At 38.0% G+C, this 26504-nt stretch overlaps 1 pseudogene; it reads right to left on the reverse strand.

The window, feature by feature from the left end:
* Positions 1–14843: 14843 nt before the first annotated feature.
* On the reverse strand, positions 14844–14959 carry LOC118614316 (annotated as a pseudogene).
* Between the last annotated feature and the right edge of the window lie 11545 nt (positions 14960–26504).

The following is a 26504-nucleotide window of genomic DNA, read 5'->3' on the forward strand; positions in this document are numbered from 1 at the left end:
CAGTACAGGGTCCCATTTCCTGGGAACCAGTGAGAAATTTCAAAAGGGTCTTTGTATATCCTGAAATTTTATACAATAGTTAATGTATGTATAGATATGAACTTATTTGGAAAGTGAATTCACAGCTTTCATTGAGATTTCAAAAAAAAATCTGTCATCCAAAATAGTTTACTAATTACTGCTTCAGGGAGTCTCAATTATTTATCTGAAATGTGAAATAGAGTAGCATAAATTATAGTTTAGAAATACCACTAATAATTTGCAATCTCATAGTGATGTATGAGTTTAGATCATTAACTTATATGCTTCTCATGACTTAAGAATATATTTATTATATTTTATTACAAATTTTGTTTTTCATGTTGCTTTTCTATTTCTCTTACCTGCTTTCCCAGTTTTCTTTTCTCATTGCCTTAATTTTACAATCTTCTGCACCTCTAGGAAATTTGCCTTTTATTACTTAGGGCATACAAGGAACTTGAATGGCCCCATTAGGGAAGAATCGCACGGTCTAATACAAGCATCCTCCTGGGTAAATACCATCACTTAGACCCTCAGATACCCCCCTAGCCTTTCCTATTTATATTGTGCCCAAGAGTAGGATGGTTTGCACATTTCTTTCTGCATTACCCAACTAATTAATTTTCTGATCAAGAGTAACTGCTCCCAAATGATCACCTTGTTGGCGAAGGTAACATATTGATTGGCTTAGCTTTTAAGTAGGAAGTACTAGAGGTTAATGGTCCAAATGATTACGCCTTGCTAATAGGTGTGTCTATGAGGAATTGTGGAAAAAGACTGAAAATTCAGACATTTGAGTTTCATCCTGGCTCTACCATTGCATGCCCTCAGCAAGGCACTTAACCTCTTCTCATCTCTGAAATGACCTCTATTGTGAAAGGTTCTTTCTGTCATGCCTGTGACATGCCTTAGATAGCCTATGATTCTTTAGTGGGCTATATAAGTAGGTAGACAATCATTCTGGAGAGATCTTCAACAAATCAGAGAGATTTTAGAGTTTCTAAAATGTTTTCCTCATCTATTTCTTAATCACTGGTTTGTAAGAAATCACTGTGATTATTGAAGCACAGGGCACAATTTTTACAGATTTCATTAAGAAGTGAAGCCAAACTGTGGCTGGGCTGCCTCAATAAATCATTTGTATTGGGAATATATTTGTCAGTTTTCCTGCAGATTGTGTAATTATTACATCGTTTTATTTCCAATGCTCACAAGTGGGGATTAGAGCTGACATTTGGTAATTGAAAGTGTTCTTCCTTTCATAGCATAGTTAGCAGTAATTGTTAAGAACTTTAGTTCTCTCTGAAGAGTTTTCTCTCACTAGCTGTCTGAGTTCTTAGGCTTTCACATAATCTGCACTAGCGGGCTCTCCAGGATATCTAAGACTGCCACCAACAGCAGCTACAAGTTTAAAACATTTAAAAGAAGCAACAGATTGCAGTTTGCTCCTGAGAGTTTGTTTAGTAAATTTCTGAAACATTAAAAGACATAGGATAAGAATTTAAAAAGTTTTAATTAGTAGATTTAGTTTTTCTTCAGGCCTGAGGAGAAGGGGGTCATGTACCCTCCTCCTTCTATGTTCCTTATTATTCGCCCCCTCCCCACCAGCACATTCAGGGCCAGCATTCACTGCGCCCTCACTGTGTGTGTCAGTGCCAGGGCAGACTGAGTCTGTATTCATCAAAATGACTCCAAGGGGTACTTAGTGTAATAGTCTGCATCTAACAGGAGTGTGAGCTGAGGCGTCTGCCTTTTCCATTGGCGCCCCATTGTTTCCCACCACACCACTTTGAGAAGAATTTCTTTTCTCATTATCATTAATGCTTTTCTACCTATAATGGCATTAGGATTGAGGGCTCTTTCCAATGCCTTTTCCTCTTACCCTCTTCACACACACACACACACACACACACACACACACTCACACACATTGCAAGTAGAATCCCCAGAGTTTCAAACAGTGCAGTTTCTCAAGATCCATACTTCCTCTGTTCCTCTAATCCTCCTGGACTATAATGGCTAGTGTGCTTTATGTCACCTCCTTTCATCCCTGCTCCTCCCTTCTTGAGCGGGACATCCAACTTCCTACATCCTCTGCCTCATGCTAAGGATGGAGGCATGGGGCCGAGGAGTCTGATCTGTCTGCGTGTATGCGGGAGTTTTTAGGCACATAGAAGACTGGGATTAGGGATATGGTTGGTCTGGGACCTGATAATGGGGTCACAGGCTGCTGATGTTTGGCTGATATTAGTTGGGACATAAAATCTTCTACTCAGAAACTTCAGGAATAAGGAAGGCACAGGCCTGGGGACATAAGGAAAAGGAGCCTGGCTGTTTTTTCCACTCCTGCTTGCTCCCGGCCTCTCCAGAGGTGCTCCCTATTGACTCAACAATAATGACACAAGATTCCTAACAGTGTGATTTTAGAGGCAAACACTTATTTCACTGGATGGCTGATGTCAGGATTTCCTTTGTAATGAACAGAGTCTTATGCCTTATCCCAGATTTAAAAATAGGAGGAGCATGGGGGTGTCCTTGGAGAGCTAGAAAGTATCTTTTATACATAAAGGTCAGAATGGCATGACCTCAGGGCAGTGGGCTGGGGCTGCAGAGAAGAGCCAAGCCACTACCCCTCTCTCTGTGCTTTTTTTACTTTTCCCATCTATACAAAAATGAAGGGGTTGGATTAGAAAATCTCCAAAGGTCTTTCATTGCTAACTTTCAAATATATGTATTATAAATTGACACTAAAGCACTTTCATATTTTAATGGGGTCAGAGTTAGAATGCGGACACAAGGGAACCAGCACCTGAAAGAGACCCAAATGACGTGGAGACATTGGCCCTACATCAGCCCTGCTTACTTTAAACTGGTAAATCAAAGCTTTGGCCAGAGGCATATTAGGTTTTATGAAGCTAGACATGTTCTCGCTTCCATGGGGAGATGGCTGCCGGTTTGTTGGGGGCAGAGGATCTGTAAAGATAAGAAAGGGACAAAAATAAATAGCCTTTTTTATGATTTCATTAAGGGTCTACTGGGTGTATTAGAATAGGCGCTCTAAGTATCACAGTCACTCACGACTCCTGCCTACTGGGATGTCACAAGCTGTGTGACCCTGGGGAAGTTACTTAACCTCTCTGGGCTTCTGATGATTTATCTTTAAAGTGAGGCTAACAGTTCCTATCTGGAAGGTTGCATGAAAGGGGGTTTGCAAAAGCACCAGTGAGAGAGCAGGGCATACAGGAGGCCTTTCTTGAATGGTCTCACAGAGCTGCATCTTTGGCCCAGACACTTGATCCATGATTGTAGCAAGTTCCATAGAGCAGAAAAGAACACTAATGGATAACACTTAGCCCTTTGGTGCTTGGAAAGCACTTCGCTTTTAAATATTCCTGCTTGTAGGAGGCTTTTAAAGGTCAGGACTTTGTAGCTTATTAAAGGAAGACGATTAAATTATCTGGTAGTTCGAGAAGTAAAAACAGATGGATTTAAACAGCATCCTCTCCCGTGATTGACATTTTCTTTCACAAATCAAGGTGAGATTGTGGAGTTGCTCATGTTATTATGCTCCGAAGAAGACTGTAGTGTTGCTGAGGTGTTGCTTCGGTGGCTTGTTCCTCGTTTATGCCCAGCTATTAGCTTTTTTCCTGTCACTGTCAGTTACCGAAGAATCCATCATGCCTGTGACTCATGAGGGGTCTTCATTTCTGCTTCCTGAGGAGGAGTGGCAAGGGGCAGATAACTTCAGGAGGTGAGCAAATTGGATTGATTACCATCTGCAGACAGGATGAGAGCTTCTGTCCTAATTATGCTGGTGAAACTGCCAGGCTGTCTGAATCACTCAGCAACAGCCCTAAAAGAACTCTTGGTTAGCATTCCATATGCTCACCTGGAAGTCCAGCAGCCGCTCTGCATTGCTCAGGCCTTCAAAAACCTGGAGAGCATCTTTACTACTAATAAAACTCCACAAATGTTAAGCCTCTGGATTATGTACTCTTCTTTATAAGAGACACATGGAAATCCATTTCTGTGTACTTACATGTGTGGCTTTCTGATGTTGATTGAGGCATTAATTGATGCGTGTCTTTTTCTTTCTTTCTTTCTTTCTTTCTTTCTTTCTTTCTTTCTTTCTTTCTTTCTTTCTTTCTCTCTCTCTCTCTCTCTCTCTCTCTCTCTCTCTCTCTCTCTCTCTCTATCTATCTTTTTCTCTCTCTTTCTTTCTTTTTGTATTCCTCTTCATACAGTAACTGGCTTGGAACTTTATTAATTCAAGACAACTACATGGTAGGGTAGAAGGTAGAAGTAGCATGATAGTCCTTTTGTCCTGGTTTTTCAAAAGCTTAATTTCTCAGGAGAACTTACTGGGTTTGTTGAGAGGTAGTAGGAAATGAGACATGATTTTGGAGAATCTCACAAAAGTGAGAGAGATCAGAAGGCTCTTTTATTGACCCCCGCCCTACCCTGCCCTCTACTAGGATAAGAGACAGGGGAGAGAGATCTGCTGGAAGAAGCGCTGAGGTAACTTACTCACTGACCCAAATTTATTTTTTGCATTTACTTTTTTATCACTCCTGAGTACCCACCTTTGAGTATACAGTCCCCTCTCTCCTTCCCAATACTAATGCCTTTAGCTCATTTCAAGAACATGTATGCTAACTGGTTCCTCTGTTTCTGGCAGATAGTGGTTTTAAGAAATATCTAAAATTTTCCATATTGCAAAGAAAGTCCTCATTTTCCAGAATGACAAGGGGTCGGTATCACACAGCACCGAGCATTATTGAGGAGATTAGAGCTGAAGACATGCTTTTAAATGCTTCTAAAACAGGACTTGACTTTAAGGTAGAATGAATAACAAAGATGTACAATGCTTCCTATGGACATCACCATTTCAACTTTATTAGACTTTTATTGACTATTCAATAAAATTGTATGACACTCTTTCAAACAGTGTTCTTGTAACATACTACTATGAAGCTAAATGAAGACAAATAGCTAATCTGCACTATCCGCACAAATGGCATGAAATTAATGCTAGGACTTAAATTTTCTCTGTATTGAGCATATTTTAAATGTGCAGCATTAAAATCCTTGGTTTCTAATAGCTCAGTAATTTCAATTGTATATTGCATTGCATTCAACAGGTCAGCATTTTTGTTTTAGAGCATTTATGGACTCAAATTGGTGCTATTGTTGGCTAGTAATAATACTATTTTGTTCATTCATTCTACAAAAATTTATTGAGTGCTTACTCATTGCCAGATGTTGCATTAAGCACTAAAGATGAATAAGACATACTATCTTCATTGCCAATGATTCTGCAGTTGACCAGGCAAGAGAAACTCAACTGACTCTATCCTAAAGATTCTTTTTTAAGCTATATGATAGTTTGAAGCAGAAGGTGACATGATGGTCACCCATCATGATGGTCATCCAGGTTTGGGGGGTGAGATGTGGAAGGCTTCATGAAGAAAAGGGGCAGGAGTTACCCAGGAGAAGGGGGAAAAGGACAAGGAGCAACAGCATGTTCACAGATAGGTATATAGCAATTGATATGATTATTTGACTCAGAGACATTTTCAGATTTGAAAACACAAACCAGTAACTTTTCGCTGAGTATTATGTATAATAGACAACCTATTCCAGTACTGGCTTCACCTAAGTTTATAGAATAAACTCTATCAATGAAGTCATGCTCCTTTTACATAGAAGAACTGAAAGTACTTTGAAAAAAATTACGAATGAGTGTGCAAAACTGCAGCACTTACTGTTTTCGAGTGATGTTTACTTTGTCTTGTTTTCCTAGAAAGTTGTAGTCCTTGCCCCACCAACAAATACCTCCAGGAGGAATTCAGTTTTCAGAGTCTTCACTCAGCCCTTCTTCCCCTTTCACTGGAAGGCTACTGGAGCTGGAAGCTATTTTTGCCCTCTTGCCCCTGGTCCTATACGAGCATGATGTAAATCTTTGATTTCATGATGGTAGAGTTTTTCCTTGGACTGTCAAGTTCTCCAAAGCAATAATCACACCAATAAAATCTTTTAAATGCAACAGAGATGCCAAGTAGGGCCAACATGTTCACTGGATTTGGCTGTTAGGAGGCCAGCGGTGATGTCGGTCTGAGCAATTTTAAAGAAGCCATGTCGATGTGGGTTGAGGAATGAATGAGAGCTGTGGAAATGGAAATTTTGAACCAGTCAGGACTTGGTTCAACATAGGGGAGTGGAAAGGGAGTAGATTCAGGGTTGAGTAAAGGTACAGGGAAAAAATTATAGACATCTTCCATGCTACCTATTACATGCTCTTAAACCTGAAAGTCACTGAGAAAAATACACATTTCACTTTATCTCTAAATATCTGTTGATTCCCAAAAAGAAGAATTTTAACATACTCTACTTATCTGACATACAGAAAGAAATGGAGTTGATTATTTTCTTTCCAAATCATTAAGAGCAACACTTCAAGAAAATTCTTGTTATTGTCAGTTTGCTGAAACAAACTGTTCTGCAAATGGGCATTGTTATTACATGCATTTATTCTGTCTGCTCACACACAGAAACACTGGGATGCCTGTTTCTGCACAGTCTTCCTATCATCTCTTACGGGACCTTCACACATGAGTGACACCGATTATCTCATGTCACAGCCCATCAGTCGGCTTAACTCCAGAAGAATGTGAAATTGCCTAACAAGCCTCCAAATGCGAATAGCTGCATGTCGGCCTAATCGCACACGGTGTTCTGTCTCAACTGTTCCCGTACAGCGGCTGCAAGTCTCAACTGTTAGACAAATACAGTTTCTAGAGCTGTGGCTCCACTCTCCCAGTTTTGAGGGGTTTGAAAACCCATCCGCCAATTCCAGTAAGTTTCATTCAGGTAGTACACCCTTCCCACTGTATACTGCATGACCTTCTTCCTGCCCTTTATATTTTCCATCATCTCATGTCCTAAAATTTATCTGGCAACCTGGCAAAATGCTCTTAAGCACAGGCTTTTAACTTTTCTGAGTGACAGGGTATATTGAAAACTTTGAAACTTCAATTGAGAACAATACACACATCCACCTATAAATGTCCAATAAATTTTGCCTGTTTAGGAGTATAGGCACTCCCTTGATGCTTACTCTCTTTTGCAGTCCTCGTACCAGGATATTTGGTAATTCACCAGCTGTCAGTAGGGATGGTTATAGTCAGAAGTGCCTTCTTTGAAAAGGTGTACATTTTATAAAGTGCAAGGGAAGTACTGTGGTGGATGCAAAGATGAACAAAATGATGGGTCCCACCCACAATCCAGTGGGGAAATCAACAAGGTAGGGGGACATAATTATGTCAGAGTTGCATGTTATGTAAGGATTGGAACACAGTGTCATGAACTAGGTCAAGAGGTTTAGTCTCATCTTTCTTTAAAAGAAAGAGACAAATATGCCTGGGATAAGACAATGCTTTATTCTGTGTTCCAGATCCTTGGGGGCAGCTGCGTCTTCACAGAAATTGTATTAATTATGTTTTCTTATTGTCTGTATTCTTGATGCTATCATTTATTCTCTCTCTGACTAGAGACAGACTGTGCCTCCTAGGGCTAGTAAATTCTTAGAGATAGCAAAAGACTCCCCCTGCCCACCCCCCCACCCCCCTACTCTTGGGCCCCTGGAGTATGCCTTTCATTTGCAAAGTAACAAATCAAGAACCCATACTGCTACTGCCACCTCTAGCTGGCTCACACACTCCAGGAGGCAAGATTTCTCTGCCCTAATCAGCAGAGGCCAAGCATCAGACAACTAGAGACAACCTCCATAATCCAGAGCCCACTGATATTGTTCAAATTAGGCAGGCCTAAACTGCTTCCTGTGGGAAACACAATAAGGGCTCTGGGCGATGTTTTCCACTCAGCCCTTCAGGCTTCTGCCCACACCTGGTGCTTCCCCATGTGGCGCTGCATGGTATGGCATGCCCCATCCTCTCAGGAAATGTAGGTAATAAAATCTTTACATTGAACTTCTTTCAGTGGCATTAACATCTGTGTTGTCACTCAGTCACCTCTCTATATTAAAATTCTGTATGTATGTTTTGAGACAGACGTGAGGCTCTGAGGAGGAGAGTGAGCCCCTAAGATGGAAAGATACTTGGATCTTGGGCCTTCTGCTTCTTAGGGTTTGTGGGGGGTGGATTTTCCAAACCAAGTCCTGACTGAGAAGACCCCAATCATGACTTCCACTTTCACATCTCTCATTCCTCAACTCACGCCAGTCTGGCTTCTTTTAAACTTTTTGGGCTATGGTCACCACTGGTCTCCTAACGGCCAAATTCAGTGAACAAGTTGGTCTTACTTGGCATCTCAGTTGCATTTAAAAGAATCTTTTGACATGATTCTTACTTTGATTCTCTTTCCCCTTGTCATTAAATTTTTTTTACAAAAACATGTTTTCTAGTAGTGGCATCATATTGTACCTCATTTATACAATAATTTATTTAAGCAGTCTCTTGATTTGTATAAGAGAATGTTGTTTTCAGTTTTTCAACTCAAATATTTCTTCAACAAACATATTTTCATATAAAGTGTAAACATTCCTTGTACTCTTCGGTAGTAGCAAATGTTTATTCTTTGAGGGTGGATTTGTTTATTCACAAATGCCATTTGTTATTTGGATTCCAGTCTGGAGTTGTTCTGGGTTAAAAGGAACGCTGACTTCTTTAATGTGAAGTCATCACTTTTTTTTTCCTATAGCCTATAAAATGACTCTAAAGATAGTTCTCAAAGAAAAGATTTCCAAAATATTTTGAATAATTGCAGCTTTGCCAGCATGGACTTTTGCACTCCCAAAAGCACAACTTAGATATAACATTTTGGATGTACACACGTGCCTGTGCAGATAAAATGATATTGGCTGAGGGCCAAGGAAGTGGACTAGATGTCTGCTAAGGACCTTTCAAACTCTAAGATTCTTTGCTTCTGTTATCAATCTGGTTGGTCAGAAAGAGTGTAGAAAGTGTCAAAGTCAGTTTTATACCAACGACCATCCATGTTTGCCTCTGTAATTATTATAAGAGGACATCTCCCTTGTAGTAAGTAGTCCAAATAGAGAAATCCAGTGGGAATAATTTCTGGGTATGAGCAGAAAATGATTGTTTGCTAACAAAAGCTGTGGATGTTCCTTCCAGTATTCAGATCATTGTCTGCATGAGATGACTAAAATAAATTTTCTTAAGTGTCGCAAGACCCTAAGCATCCTCCAGAGGAAGAGTCTTGAAGGAAATAGCATGCACTCCAGGTTTCGGGAACCTGGACTTGGAAGGCCAAGACTCTTAGGGAGGCTGCAGTTGGCCTCCCCAAATAGTCAGACTAGGAAGTGCATGTGATATTTTAGTCCTAAAGAGTGGGTTGCTTCCTCAAGCCACTGGTAGGGGTTTAATTCCAGTCTTGCCTACTTCATGGGATTACTTTAAGTGAACAAAGAGGCAATATAGATAAAAGACCTTTTAAAAAATGCTTTATGTTTGTATTATCACCATTAGGTTATGAGTTATCTCATGCTATTAAGGGTATTATGCAGTCTGGGAAATAGACTACTAGAATGTTAAAAGGCCATCTGAGAATCTAGAAAATGTGCTAACAACACATGGAAATCATATCAAAGGTGATTTATGAGATGGAAGTCAACAGGTGTTATGGAGACAACTCAGCTCAGAGACATGAAATCCATTCCTCAAGCCTTCACTTTCCCCTGACTGCTATTTCCATACTGGCTCTGCATTTAAAGTTGAGGGCTGGGGGTGGGGTGAGGGGCGACCCTTACTTCCCCCACCCCAGGGAGTCTCAAATTGTGTTCTTGGGGCCACTAGGCCAATTCTGTAACCTCCGTGTGTATGCCTACATGGTACATTAAGGCCTGACTGTATTGGAAGAATCTTATGGAGCAGGGAAAAGCATAATGAAAGTGTGAGCTACCCATTCATAACACAAATACACACTCAGTCCTTATTATAAAGCATAGCACTAAAAGCTGGTACTTCAGAGGGAAGCATTAAGCAGGCAAGAATATCAATTTAGACAGAGGTGAAGCTATTTAGAATAGAGGTATAGAGGGCATGAGATCATCAATGGAAGTGGATAGGAGAAATTTTCTCAAATCTCTCCATTCCACACTACTGCTACCCTCTAGTCTAAGCTACTACCATCTTCTTTCAGGGCTCTGAGACTCTTAACTGACATACTAACAGACACTCTGTTCCCCTCTAATCTGTTCTCTTCCCTGTACCCATCTTTGAAAACTCAAGGCTCCTCATGATACCTCCCTCCACATAACCCTTCCTGACTTCCCACTGCTGGGAGATGAAGGCGAAACACTCAAGCAGACATGCAAGGCCTAATGATCTGTTTCCTGGCCCCTAACCGTCTTGTGCATGCTCTCCCTCCTGGTTCTGTGTTGGTCACACACTGGTATTCTTCTTGCCCCTTGTGGTCATCCTTCTCCTTCCAATGACAGGGACTGCACCTGCTCTTCCTTCTTTCATTTCCGCGTTTCCAGAGTTAATGATTACTTCCTGCCAGAGTCCTTCTTTGATTTCCTTGTCTAGGTCAGATTCCCAGTTGTGCATCTGCCTTACATCAGCGTTGTGCAGTTGTACATGCTGGATTGTGGATTTTGGTTAAAATCCTTTCCCCCACTGATATGTTGTTCCCTGATTGAAGGGACCTCATCTGGTTGTCACTGTGATGTTCCTAGCATCTGGTACATAGTAGGCTCTCAAAATACATGTTGAATAAAACCATAAAAATAAATAATGAGAAATAATGAAATGCTACTTAAAAGTAACCAGAGAAATCTCAAAGATGTTGTCCTGATGGGGACATTGGCTGAATTAATTAGGTAACTCACCTGCCTCCTTTTCTGCTCCAGATGAGCAGAAATTCTGTTTTGCACCACTCTACCGCATTAGAAATGAACATGAGACTTCTTGACTTTCTTTTATTGAAAGAGCTTGAAATTCTGGGTAGGAAAGAGTCTTTTTCTATAAAAGCAAATAATTTAGTTTAGGTGTTATTCAATTTGACCTGAAAATCAAGAAAATACCCAGAGTCAATTAGACTACTCAGGGCTGGTTGGTGGTCCTTTGTCTCTGAAGATGTTTATTTTTTTTTCCTTTGGCCTTACAGATGTGACCATGGAAGCCTATATGAGTGAAATTCATGTACTAAAAGAAGATTTAGCTGTTTTCTCACCAAATGTTATGTTCATTAAGATTGAGCTATCATTAAAAGAGTCATTCTAAAATCAAGTTGGAAATACAATCCAGTGTTACATTTCTGATAATGAGAATAAATCACAGATCTGACAAGTCCCAGTAAATAGGCTTTGACTTCCTTTGTAATTTTTGAATGACATCCTTAACTTATTACTTACATGTGATTTATTTAAAGGGATTACTACCAATATATTAACGATGCCAAGTTTGAAGATCTTTAATCATCTCTCATATCATCAATCACCAAAATGGAATGTTGAAGGAGAGCATGTCCTGCCTTCTAACAAACCCTCTGAAGGCCTGGAGGCAGCAGGTCTTAGATTTTACGTGGCATTTATTCGGTTCAATAATACATGCTGGGTACCATTAAGTGACAAGCACCAAGCTCATCAAAAGAGATGAGAAAGATTGGTAGTCAGAGAACGACTTGAAGTAGCTTCTTCTTAAGAGTTATTCTGAGGACCTGGCCTTCATAATAGGCTTATGCTTTATTCTTGACACTGTTGAAAATTAGATTTACACCAAGTTAGCTCCCTGATATTGATGGCCAATGCCAGCACAGTCCTTGGCACCGTAAGCCTTGAGAACTGGAATTTGATGGCAGCTTCTTGAACCAATTTCCCCAAAGTTTATTATAGGGAGTTTTCTACATGGGAGACATACTAAAGTCCTTTTCCTTATAAATCAATTTCTCTGAAAAACGAGAACTTGCAGATTCATGTCTTTTTCGAGGCTTACTTTTGCTTCTGAAGAATTATGATTTGCTCTGATTAAGGAAACCTTAAACATATAAAACTAATTGCAGACCGGATTTTGCAGTATTCACTGAAGTCCAAAGTTTTACATCATTTTCATAAATTATAGTGGCATGAGGAAAGGAAATGATGTGAGGGCAGAGGGTTATTTTTGTGACTTCTTATAAGAAAAATGTTTTATTCTTCACAATTAGTCATCCTTTGGAAGCAGGATGGGCCCTTTATATGGGAAAGGAAACAAATCATGGTGTTTGATTGAAAAGATACAGACAGATCTCTTTTTCCTCACAATCAAGAAATAGCCTCTGATTGGTCTGCCATCATGTCTGAAATTCCAACTATGATACCATATTCTAAAGATAAAAATTGGTTATAAAAAGGAAATAATAAATTAAAAAAAATAATTGTCCCATTAGCTTGTTCTTGAGGACATGGGTGCTAGAGAAGCTTTAAGTTCCTACAATCTATTTCATCACAGCTGGATCACTCACTGCTTGTTAGTGATGTTACAAAGGTGACTTTTATTTTTTATTTTTTTTATTCTGCCAATATTTTAATTTTTTCTCAAACTTATATTTTTATATATGTTTTAACATTTTCTTTTCTTATTTCCCCCTCCCTTTTTAACCACTAGTCCATTGTCCATGTCCATGAGTCACTGTTTGTCCTGTTCATTTGTTGCTTTTAGGTTTATATCCCACATATAAGTGATATCATGTGATTTTCAACCTTCTCTATCTGGCTTACTTCGCTTAATTTGATTATTTCAAGGTCCATCCATGTTGTTGCAAATGGCATCATTTCATCTCTTCTTATGACTGAGTAATATTCCATTGTATATATACACTGCAGCTTCTTTAGCCAATCATCTATTGTAGGACACTTCGGTTGCTTCTATATCCTGGCCACTATTGATAATGCTGCTGTGAACATCAGTGTATAAATATCTTTTCAGATATGGGTTTTCAAGTCTTTGGGCTAAATACTCAGTAGAGGGATTGCTGGGTATGGTAGTCAATTCTTAGTTCTTTTGAGGAAACTCTGTTCTGTTTTCCATAATGGCTATACCCATTTGCAGTCCCACCAGCAGTGTATGAGGGTTCCTTTTTCTCCACATCTTCTCCAACATTTGTTATTACTTGTCCTGATGATTATAGCTATTCTAACAGGTGTGAGATGGGATCTCACTGTGGTTTTGATTTGTATCTCCCTAAGAGCTAGAGATGTTGAGCATATTTTCATATATTTCTTGGCCATTTGTATGTCCTCTAGGGAGAAGTGTCTGTTCAGATCCTCTGCCTATGTTTTGATTGGATCATTTGTTTTTTGTTGTTATTGAGTCATATGAGTTCTTTGTATATTTTGGATATTAGGCTCCTATTGGAGGCATTGCTTGCAAATATATTTTCCCATTTGGATGGTTGTCTCTTTACCTTGTTGATGGTTTCTTTTTCTCAGCAGAAGCTTTAAGTTTGATTAGTCTCATTCATTTATTTTTGTTTTTACTTCCCTTGCCTTTGAAGTTAAACTCATAAAATCTTCTTTAAGTCCAAGGTCCTTGAGTTTAGTTCCTATGTTTTCTTCTCTGCATTTTATTGATTCTGGTCTTATATTCAGGCCCTTAATACATTTTGAGTTAATTTTGGTGTGTAGTGATAGACAACAGTCAGTTTCATTCCTCTGTAGGTGACTTTCCAGTTTTCCCAGCACCATTTATCGAAGAGGCTTTTCTTTCTCCACTGTGTGTTTTTGGCTTTATGTCAAAAATTATTTGCCCATGTAAATATGGATTGACTTCTGGACTCTCGATTCTGTTCCACTGGTCTGTGCGTCTGTTTTTCTGCCAATACCATGATATTTTGATTACTGTCGCCTTGTTATATAATTTGAAGTTGGGCAAAGTGATGCCTCCAGCCTCAGTTTTTTTTTTTTCTCAGTATGGCTTTGGCAATTTGAGGTCTTTTGTGCTTCCATACAAATCTGATGATTTGTTGTTCTGTTTCCTTAGAAAATGATGATGAGATTTTGATGGGTATTGCATTAAATCTATATAATGCTTTAGGTAATAAGGTCATTTTAACTATGCTGATTCTTCCAATTTAAGAACACGAAATATCTTTCCATTTCTTTGTATCTTCTTCAATTTCTTTCAAAAGGGTTTTGTAGTGTTCATTATATAGGTCTTTCACATGTTTCATTGAATTTATTCCTAGGTATTTTATTGTTTTTGTTGCAATTGCAAAAGGAATTATTTTTTCTACTTTTTTTAAATTTTATTTTTTAAAATTAGTTTCAAGTATATAGTACATTGGTCAGACACCGATACAGTCAGTAAAATGATCCCCCAATTGCTCCCTCCATCCCTGACTCTCCACTTAGCCATTGTATTAATGCTAATTGCATTCTTTATGCTGTTTCTCATCCCCATGACCATCCATTAGCTACTAATTTGTACTTCTTTAACCCTTCACACCATTCTTCCAGCCCCCTAAAACCTCCTTCCCTTTGTCCGGCACAAACTTGTCCACTATATTTGTGAGTCAGTTTTTGATAAGTTTGTTCTTTTTATTCCTTAAATTCCACATATAAGTGAAATCATATAGTGTTTATCATGCTCTATCTGACTTAAATACCTTCTAGGTACATCACAGCAATATCTTCTCCATTCCTTTTCATATATAAGGGTCTTGTTTTCTTATCCATTCAGCCACTCCATTCCTTGGTTGGAACACTTACTTCTTTTCCATTTAAAGTGCTTATTGATAAGAATGTAGTTGTTATCATTCTTTATTCTTGTTTTTTTAAAATTATTATTTATTATTATTATTTATGGCTACAGCACCTGGTCTTCCTAGGTGGTCTCTCATCCAAGTACTAAGCAGGCCCGATCCCGCTTAGCTTCTGAAATCAGACATCAGGCTTGTTCAGGATGGCATGGCCATAGACCATGGACTATAGGCCCAGTGGAGCACGAACCCAGGATGTTCTGCATGTAAAACAAATGTGCTAACTGCTACACTATGAAACCACATCCACTTTATTCCTGTTTTTGATACATGTTTCTTCCTCTTAAAGAAGTCCCTCTAACATTACCTGTAATTCTGGCTTGGTGGTGATAAATTCCTTTAGTTTATTTTTGTCTGGGAAGCTCTATATCTGTCTTTCAACTCTAAATGATAGCTTTGCTGGATAAATTATTCTTGGTTGTATATCTTGGGTCTTCATTCTTTTGAATATTTTTTGCCAAGCCCTTCTCTCTTGCATAGTCTCTCTTGAGAAATCTGCTGCCAGTTATATGGGTGTTCCCTTATATGTAATTATTTGTTTTTCTCTTGATGGTTTTAGAATTTTTTCTTTGTATTTAACCTTTTGTGCTTTAATTATGATGTGTCTTGGTGTGGGCCTCTTTGGATCCCTGATTTTTGGAATTCTCTGAGCTTCCTGAGGTTTTATGTCCATTTCCTTCACCAGGTTAGAGAAGTTTTCCATCTTTATTTCTTCAAACGGCTGTTCAACATCTTGATTTTCTTCACTTATGCTGATCAGATGAATATTTGGAGCCTTAATAGTATCCCATATCCTCCTTAAATCATCTTTATAGTCTTGGCATCTTTTTTCTTGCCATTTTGTTTGAGTGTACTAATTGGCTTTCCTGTCCTCTAGAAAGGGCATGTGATCCTCTTCTTTATTCATTTTGTTTATTCCTTTGTTTATGTCATTTAATATACTTCTCATCTCAGAGAATGTGTTCACCATTTCAGACTGGTTTCCTCTTGTAATCTCCACCTCCATTTTTATCTCTTTGTTGGAGTTCTCTACATTTCCCAAAAGTTTATTGAGCATCTTTATAACCAGTATTTTGAACTCTGTTATCTGTTAAATTACTTGACTCCATTATATCTGTTCTCTCCTATGGTTTCTGCTTTGTCTTCCCATTACGGCTGCCTTTCCGTGTCTGTTTTCATGTACCAAGAAAAGCTCTTAAGTCTCTCAGTCTTATTAGTGTGGACTTGTGAAGTAGGTTTTCAGTGGTGCAGTCCTGAGAGGGATTCAGCTGCAGGCCAAAGTTAGCCTAAGCCTCTATTTCTCTGAGGCCACCTGTTAAGATTCAGCAAGCAATCCACAGATGCTGTGCTTATAGTTGCCTCAAAAGAAACTGAGGCTAGCTGCCTCTAGTGTGAGTCTAGGCGCTTCTCAGCAAGGAGCACCTGTCTGGCTGAGGATATACCTGGATGTGGCTTGGATGGGGCCCAGGTAGGGGAAGGTGGGGTTTTAGGGAATCCTTTGGGCAGAGTGACCTCTGTTATCCAGTTTGATGACATCATGGCTATGGTAAAGCTGTGCCTGGTACACTGGGAGGGGAGAGGTATCAACAATGAACAATGGCTACCATTGGCACTTCTGTATTGAGCAAGTCTCATGTTGATCCTTACTCCGACAATCTCTCCCTTTAAGTCCCTTGTCCCCTCTGCGTGCAGCCGATCGGGCACTGGTGCTCAGAGTGATCAAGCCCTTCACTGCTCGTGGTGGCAGCCCCTTTAAGAGGTGTCTGCCACTGTTGCCGCTGCAACCTCCATCTCACTCAGCTACTGGGGCCCGGGGAGCCCGAGTCCTTGCTGCATCTTACCTAATGCAATTACAGGGTGATTTCTTGGATTTCTCACTAGTTGTATGGCTTGTTCCTCTAGATCTCAGATGATTTTTTCTTGCTGCTGCTCCTTGTTTCCATCACGACTTTGATTTGGTCGCCAGAGGGATGAACAGAGCCTCTATCATCTATGCCATTTTTAATCCTCCACATTTTTTCCTCTTCTTTTTCTGACACTTTGTTATTAGAGTATATGGATTTTTGAACATTGATTTTGTATCCAGAGACTTTACTATATTTGCTTATTGTTTCTGGTAGTGTTCTTGTGGAGTCTTTAGAATTTTCTATATAGAGAATCATGTCATCCATAAATAGTGACAGTTTGACTTCTTTGTTTCCTATTCGGATCCCTTTTATATCTTTCTCTTGTCTAATCGCACTCGCTAGGACCTCCAATGTTATATTGAATAATAGCAGTGATAGTGATAGCCTTGCCTTGTTCCTAATCTTAAAGAAAAATTTCCATTTTTCACCATTAAGTATAATGTTGGCTGAGAGTTTGTCGTATATGGCCTTTATTATATTAAGGTATTTTCCTTCTATATCGATTTGTTAAGTGTTTTGATCATAAATGGATGCTGTACCTTGTTGAAGGCTTTTTCTGCATCTATTGACATGATCATATGATTTTTATTTTTTAATTTGTTTATGTGGTGTATCACATTAATTGATTTGCATATGTTGAACCATCCCTGTGCCCCTGGGATTAAGCCCACTTGATCGTAGTGTACAATTTTTTAAATATGTTCCTGTATTTGATTCGTTAGTATCTTATTTAGAATTTTTGCATCTGTGTTTTAAGAGATATTGGTATGTAGTTTTCTTTGTGTGTGTGTTATCTTTATTAAGTTTTGGTCAGGGTAATATTGGCCTCATAAAATGAGTTGGGAAGTATTGTCTCTTCAATTTTTTGGAAGAGTTTGAGGAGAATAGGTGTTAAATCTTCTTTGAAAGTTTGGTAGAATTCACTGGTGAAGCCATCTTGTCCTGGACTTTTATTTTTTGGTACGTTTTTGATAATTGTTTCAATTTACATACTGCTGGTTTATTTAGATTTAGATTTTCCAGTTCTTGATTCAGTCTAGCAAGGTAGTGTTTTTCTAAGTACTGGTCCATTTCTTCTAGGTTATTAAATTTGATGTTATATACTTTTTCATAGTATTCTTGTATAATCCTTTGTATTTCTGCAATGTCTGTTGTCATTTCCCCTCTTTCATCCCTGATTTTGTTTATTTGTGTCCTTTCTCCTTTTTCTTTAGTGAGTATAGCCAGGAGTTTGTTAATTTTATTAACTTTCTTAAAGAACCGGCTCTTTGTTACATTTATTTTTTCTATTTTTTTTCAATTTCATTTATTTCTGCTCTAATTTTTATTATTTCTTTCCTTCTGCTGACTTTAGGCTTTATTTGTTCTTCCTTTTTTAAGATCAAGCATTAGGTTGTTTATTTGGGCTCATTCTTGTTTTTAGAGATAGGCCTGTAATGATATGAACTTTCCTCTTCTGACCGCTTTTAACATGTTCCAAAAGTTTTGATATGTTGTACTATCATCATCATTTGTTTCTCTGTATCTCTTGATCTCTCTTTTTACTTCTTCTCTGATCCAGTTATTCTTCAGTAGCTTGTTGTTTAATCTCCATATATTTGTGGTTCTTCCTGCTTCCTTTTTGCAATTGATCTCTAGTTTCAAAACATTATGATCAGAGAATATGGTTGGTATGATTTCAACACTCTTACATTTGTTGAGGCTATCTCCATGTCCCAGTACATGGTCAATACTTGAGAATGTTCCATGTGTACTAGAGAAGAACGTATAAGCAGCTATTTTGGGATGAAAAGCTCTGTAAATGTCAGTTATGTCCAGTTGGTTTAATGTGTCATTTAAAGGTGTTATTTCCTTATTGATTTTCTGATTGGATGATATATCCATATCTGACAGTGGAGTATTTAGGTCCTCTACTATGATAGTGTTTTGGTCTGTTTCTCCTTTTAGTTCTGTTAGTTGTTGCTTTATATATTTTGGGGCTCCCTGATTGGGAACATAGATATTAATAAGTGTTAAGTCTTCTTGGTGTTTGATTCCGTTTATCATTATGAAGTGCCTCTCAGTATCTTTCTTTACATTTTTTATGCTGAAGTCTATTTTGTCTGATATTAGTACCACTACTCCCGCTTTTCTCTGAATGCTATTTGCTTGAAATATCATTTTCCATTCTTTCACTTTGAGTCTATATTTCTCTTTGGAACTGAGATGTGTCTCCTGGAGGCAGCATATAGATGGGTTTTGTTTTTTGATCCAGTCTGCAACTCTGTACCTTTTTATTGTGTGAGTTCAGTCCATTTACTTTTAGGGCGATTATTGAAATATGAGGTCTTCTTATAGTCATTTATCTTTTGCTCTCTTGTAGCTCAGTGTTTCCATTGCTTCCTTGTCTTTGTATTTCTGTTTTCTTTATTTTGGTTGGCTTTTGTGGATTTTCCCTCTAGTCCTTCTTGTTTTATGTTTTATACTTTGGTTCTGAAATTTTGATTGTGGTTACTATTATGAATATGTAAAGGATAGTTATATATGTACAGGTGTCCATTATCTTCTGCTCATGCCTTATCTCCATTCCCCTTTGTGAATATGGATCTTTGAATCCTCCCCTTTTCAATCATTGTCTCAATTTGTCCCTACATATGCTGAACGTTCATTACTACCTTGCTATAGCACTTGTTTCTTATTTTTAAGCTTATAATGACCTGTTCCTAGTAAGGGTTGCACTCCTCTGCTTTTATCAGTCTTCTTGTCATCTTACTCCTAATTATGTATTTTTCTGGTCATTTCGTTTTAGGTCAGCTAACCCCTTTCAGTATTTACGGTAGCACAGACCTTGTAGTAGAGAATTCCCTCAATTTTTGTATGTCTGGAAAGGTCTTTATTTCTCCATTATATCTAAAGGAGAACTTAGCTGGATATATTATTCTTGGATGATGGTTCCTTTCACTTAATAGTTTGAATATTTGATTCCTTTCCTTTCTGGCTTGTAAGGTTTGTGCTGAGAAGTCTGACGAGAATCAAATGGGGTTTTCTTTATAGGTTACCATCTTCTCTCTGGCTGCCTTGAGAATTCTGTCTTTGTCATTGATTTTGATAATTTTAATACAACGTGTCTTGGTGAAGGCCTTTTTGGGTTGAGATCATTGAGTGTTACATTGACTTCTTGAATTTCAAGCTCCAGCTCATTTCTTAGATTTGGGACATTCTCGTCAACTATTTGTCTAAAAATCTTTCTAATCCCTGCTTCTTTTCCTTCGCCTTCAATATGCCCATTACTCTTACGTTTCCTCTTCTGATGGTATCAGTTAACTTTTATATTTCTCTTCCATTATTTTTCATTCTTTGGTTTCTCTCTTCTTTCTTCTGATTTATTTCTAGATTTCTGATTTCGATATCACTGATCCTTTCCTCTATTTGGTTGACTCTATTTCCCAAGCTTACTATTTCATTTTTCAACTCTTGCACTGTGTTCTTTTCTCTAGGAGGTCTATTCAGTTCTTTTTGAGGGTTTAAATCTCCTTACTAAAGAACTCATTCTACTCATCTAATTGTCTTTTTAATTCTTGAAATCATTGATATGATTCGTTTCGGATCTCATTGAGTTTTTTCAGAAGTACCATCCTGAATTCTGTCATTTAATTCACATATTTCTACGTCTGTAAACTTATTTTCTGAATATTTTTCTTTTCCTTTCTGAGATGCCATGTCACCTTGTTTGTTTATGGTGTTTAATGAACTATTTCTCTGCCTGAGCATTAATGGAAGTGTGTTCTGCTTTTTCCCTCCTCCTCCCAGAATGAAGATTTATTATATAATGGTCCCTAGGCTGTTGCAAAGGTTTTTTTCTTTTGGTTTTCAGTAGGTGGCTCCTAAGCCTCCTGGATCCCGGCTTTATATGAAGTCTTACTAATGTGTTCTTTTTCCTTATAGATGTTTAATCATGCTTAATACCCCCAGTCTCAGTTCCTGTCAGTGTTAGTGACAGTTTCAGCAGTGTTTGCTCAGATTCTCCTGGGGCTCTGCGGTGGTCTGTCTCAGAGGTTATGGGGGAGGGGCTTGTGGCTTATGTGATGGGGGCTGCGGCTCAGCCTCTGTTTTGCAACCATGGCTGGTAAAAATCAACTGTTGTTTCTCTGCTGTCCCTCCTTTTCTGCCATCCCCATTTCTCTACTTCTGCCCTGATGACCGGCCACTGCAACCGGCCGTGTGGAGCTCACAGCACCCAGGCAGGGCTGTTTAGGAAAGTTACCGCATTTCCCATCTCCCCCTTGTCCTACAGGGAGCTCCTGGAGTTGGAAGAGACAGCTTCTTTGTTTTTCCCAGTCTACCATCCAATACCCACTGTTCTGACCTGTGGTAGCTCTTATGCACAGATCCCACGCTCGGACATGCTGGTGTGCTGTTTGGGTGTTTTTCATTGAATTTTAGATGTTTACTTTATTGTTGTTTCAAGGGGAGAGATGTAGGAATGTCTCTTACCCCATCATGTTTTTAAGATACCTACAAAGGTGACTTTTAGATTGATCAGCACATTGTCTGTGATTCCTTGAGCATGAGGCTGTGTGTTCCCTGAAGACCAGGGCCCAATCTCCTTCTTAGATTCCCCAGCATGTAGCTTGTGTCCTGTAGGCACAAAGTAGGTCATATAGTCACTTTTTATGACTATTTTTTTTTATGAGAAATTTTAGCTTTCAATAAAATTAAGATAAAGACTCAGAAATTTTCCATATACTCCCAGAACCAACACAGGCATAGTTTTCCTTTCTTACTAACATTACTAGTGAGAATGTTAATTCTATTTTTTTTTAACCAAGGATGAACCTACATTGACACATCATAATTACCCACAGCTCAAAGTTTACCTTACGATTCACTCTTGGAGTTTTGTATTCTATAGGTTTGGACAAATGTGTAATGACATATATCCATTATTATAATATCATGCAGAGTATTTTCACTGTCAGCCTCTGCTCATTCATCTCCCTCTTCACCCCAACCCTAGAAACCAGAATGCCATATAATTAGAATCATATGGTATATGGCCTTTTATATTGGCTTCTTTCATTAGTAATGTACATTTAAGTTTCTTCTGTCTTCTCGTGATTTTATAGCTCATTTGTTTTTGGTGTTGAATAACATTCCATTTTTCTGGATGTATCACTGTAGTTCTTTTTATTCAAGAGAAAATGAAACTAATAGATTCAGCTGGCCTATGTTAAATAATTTGTTTTAAATAAATTTACTGTTTTTATTCAAACTGGTCTATATGCATAGATGCAGTCTCCTATACTTTGGCATACCACGTCTATGTGTTGCAAAATTTTTAAAAATTGATGTCACAAAATCAGGTATGATTATACAAACTTGACAATGTTATTTTATTATTTGTCACATACTTTAAGGTCATTTGGTAGAAATAGTGGGCTGCGTATGTGGTTAATATCTGAAAAAATCTTATCAGGAATCCACTGTCTATAGGTAGGTCCTTCAAATGCTTCAAATATTGTTGTTTCTGACCTGTATTGGGGAGTTTCATTTGCCTGAGGAATGCTGGAAGACTGTTAGAATGTTCAAGTTTAGAGAAGAAATGGACATTTAAGTAAGTCTAGGAGAGCACAGCAGAAAACATGCAGGCTGTGGTCTTGTAACTCTTAGTGAGAGTGGTGGTGGTTGTGGTGTTGTTGTTGTTGGTATTTCATATATATATCTCAACTCATGACATACACACACAACAGTGTTCTAGGTCTGGATTTGTCTTGGTTTTGTTCCTTCCAACCTCTATGGGCATTGTCATCTGATCTGACAAGAAGTTTAGAATATTGTGCTTCCAGAGGACTGTCGAGTCTATTTGGGAGTTTCCCTTTTTATACCAGGGTCTTGACAGTTTGCTCTAGGAGAGAAGTAGGGGGCGTTCACAGACTTACAGAAATAAGTCATAGGATTGATTTTGTGTTTACGTACTGTATTTGTATGAGTGGCAAAATTCCATCTAAAACTTTTTTTTTATAGCATAGCAACTGGTGACAATATGTCTGCAGTAGCAGAGGTATTCCTAATCACTGGAGGTTTTCAATATTTATGGAAAATCTGCATATAGGTTTAGGTCAGTTCACAGCCAATATAGACAGGGAAAAGCAACTAAGAGATATTGGGTTTAACTAGGGCTGACACTGTACTTGGACTATGGGAGACTTCATCACAACCCTACAAGATAAGAATTATAACCCCATTTCATAGGTGAGAAAATCCAAACAAAGAGGTTAAGTAATTTTCTAAGGTCAATAACAGAGTTAAAATCTGAAATGAGTTCTGTTTAATATTCTCTTATTCTAAAGCCTAAGCACTTCAAATAGCAACACTTTTCCTCTTGGTATATGGAATGAGGGATGTTTGTGGTTTCATCTTATAGAATAAAAGTATACGGATTCTAGAAGGCATTTTTATTTAGTACTCATTCTTACTTTTATAATATTTGTTCTCAATCTAAATTAAAAATATGCTATGCTCAATGCTATGTAAAATAAAGTTAATTTCAAGTTTGTTAGTTTGTTGAGATTTCCAGATATGGTTAAAAATAAACTGTGTTATTTTGCTATTTACAGTTTGAAATTTAAGCTCTTTGGAGAGTCTGAATTGTTTGGGGGTTTACAAAGCCCTTGATTCCTTCTTGCTCATTTTTCCTGGGTTTAAAATTGAAATTATCCAGAGTAGCAATAGCCTTGAAGTATATTCTGTATTCTATCAAGAAACACAACATGTCCTTTCAAAACTTAATTGAGCAGCACAAAGCTAATTAGCTGTCCGAAGACACGCCATTTAATTCACAATCCAGCATTAATTTGTTCAACACAATGAGCTTATCTTCCATATAAATGCCTTTGCCCTATGGCTTCTCAAATAGCTACAATATACAAGAATGACTGATAATTCTTTTCTTAAAATGTGGTAGTTACTTTTTATTCTCTTTCTTCATTTGACGAAAAGAAGGATGAATAGCTTGCCAATTGTAATGAGAGGTTTTGTGTGTGTGTGTGGCAGGGTAGGGGGGCAAATTTGAAGAAAAAAGATGGCTAAAAGATCATAGCATATAGCCATTAGAGAATTAACAAGATTTTAGGGAATGAAGTAATCATCGAATCCCAGTCTTACATTTCATAAGTTCAAATAGGTTCTGAGTGTTGGTGCTCAAATAGGTCTGAGTGTTGTCCAAGGTCACCTAATAGGATGTGACATGGGTATTACATACCTTTCCCTCTCAGGAACAAGGAATTGCTTTACTCTAAAATAAAGCCCTAGTTTGTTGTTTGTTAGCTAGTAACTAAATAGATAAGTGTATTCAGAAACTAAGGAAAGTGGTCCGAATATTTTTATAGACAGCATAGTTAGAGCTATAAAATGCTTTAAGTTCAAACGTACCTATCCTTCAAGCTTCAGTTCAATCCTTCCATAGTCTCTGAATCTTCATGAATCTCACTTCCTTAATGTTTTAGCTATTCACTTTGGAGCTTAAACCCTAATTTCTTTAATAATTCGTTTGTGTATTTATGTATGTATGCATATGTATACCAGAGTTTAGAAGAAGTTTTGATTTTATAATGCACATCATGATAAGCCTAGGCCAGCTCATAAGAATAAGCTTTTGGCAAAGTTTTTATGTATACCCAAGTCCTTTAGTGAGCTTAACATCTCACATCTAACAATAAGCAGAAGTAAAGTTCAGAGTCAACAAACAGGTGCCTTATGCTTATGAACCGGGAGAGGAACGCTTCGCAGAAAAGAGGACACAAACCTGTTAAGGCATTGCCTACACATCTTTCATACCCAGGTGGGGCATTTGCTTCTTTTCAAAGTCAATAATTATCAGTTGGTGGCCTAATTTAGTGGAAATTTCCAAGTCCTTATTTTACATGGTCGGTTAAGACTCCTATAGCTATGTCATTGAGTCCATATTCTTCCTAGAATTTCACATACCTAAATTTAGGCACACAATAAATGCTCTGAAAGTACCTGTGGAATCAAGCAGAGAACTGATGGAATGGATCAACAATCTAGCAGTGTGATCTGTTCAAGTTTCAGTTAGTCACTGAGATGTTTGTTTACATTATACTAGATAAACTGAGTACCTATTAAACAAAATTGAGAGTTTAGTTTTGCTCTTTGAAGGCACTGCTTAAAACTGCGTTGGTGACGACATTGACATTTTAAGAGTCTCATGCTCTATTTGAGACTGAGCTAGTCAGGCACCGACATTGACATCTTAATACCTTGTATCTGTCAGATTAGGCTACATTATGCTGCAGAAACCTCCGGATCCTAGATGTGTTTAACTACAGTTTGATTTCTTGTTAGTGCTTCAGCTCCACTGCAGGTCAGCTGGGTGTTCCATTCCACATCTTCTCACTCCAGACCTTCACTCCAGGACAGTTGCCATATTGAGTTTTTCTGGTCTCTGTGATAGAGGAAAAGAGCTCTGATGGCTGTTTCATTAGAAATTTAATATTCTAGCTTGGAGGTTATACATGTTCCTTCATCTTACAATTCATTGGCCAGGACTAGTTGTGTGGTCTCATCCAGCTCGAGGAGGCCAGGAAGTGCCAGGATGTCCTAGGCAGAAAGAACTGGGCATACTTGGTTAGCAGCAGTAATGGTTACTGCACTGGATGCAGGCAGATCTGCCACAGATCACTAAAGCCTTCTGTACCCCAGTCTCCTGCTTTTGAATGAGAAGTAGCAGTGTTATAACTATCGCCACTTTTCTGACTTAGCTTTGATGTCACTGGGACTGTAACATTAGGAAGAGTAAGAGAAGCTGGGAATGACAAAACCCGTTAAGACCAGAACTAGGTTGCTAGGTCTCTTGGTAGGGCTAGTATCCAAGAAAAGAAGCCATCGTCAGAATATAGGCAGGCAGACTGGGGCCTGAATTTGGCTTCAGTCCATAGGATGGAGAATGGAATAGAGAAAATGTTGCTAGCTAAAGTTGATGTTTTTATATTCTCTTACAAAAATCATAGTCGACATATCCAATTGTTTTACTTTATATTATAAAAATGCAGGTTAAGGGTCTTTTTAAAAGGTAGATTTCAAATAATTATTGCTATTCACAGCAATTATATTAATATTTTCAGTTGTGGAAATAGAGTTTTGAATTTAGGTATTTTAGAACAGGCCATATTTGTATACATTTGAGAAATGCTAAAAAGTTGCTATGGAATTTCCCCATAGGTTCTTTTTTCTTTCATAAGTAATACATTTCATGTCCCAGGACACCTCTTGTCAATAAAAACCATAGTACATCACTTAACCTAACCAAATATGTCACAGCCGAATTGATTGTTAAGGCACTGGTGATTAATAGTTCTGCTATGTCGAATCTGTTTTCCTTTGTGTTCAGTTAATCCTATAATGCTAATTCAAGTGACTTTTGGCCATTGTCAAATATATTTGATCTGGATAGATCATTCCTTTCATCTTGTTAAACAAGTCCTTTCATGCCTTAATTTCACATTCTTCCTGATAATTGGCTTAAAATTAAATTTTCTGGATATTCCTTAGTATACGTTCTAACATATACCCATAAATTAGATTATACTACATTGATTGAACACATTAGTCTGTTGCTTTGCTAGTTTTTCCATCATATTTATAAGAACTTCGAACTTTTCTCCAATGATATGCTGAAATTATGAACTCAATTCCTATGCCTTTGGGAGCTAAAATAGTCCTTGATACACAATGGAAGCTCAAGTTATGTTGTTAAATGTATTTCTAGTTGCAAAGTATCAGATAATCTGGCAAATTTTT

The sequence above is a fragment of the Rousettus aegyptiacus genome, unplaced genomic scaffold, assembly GCF_014176215.1.
Source record: "Rousettus aegyptiacus isolate mRouAeg1 unplaced genomic scaffold, mRouAeg1.p scaffold_m13_p_2, whole genome shotgun sequence".
NCBI lineage: Eukaryota > Metazoa > Chordata > Mammalia > Chiroptera > Pteropodidae > Rousettus > Rousettus aegyptiacus.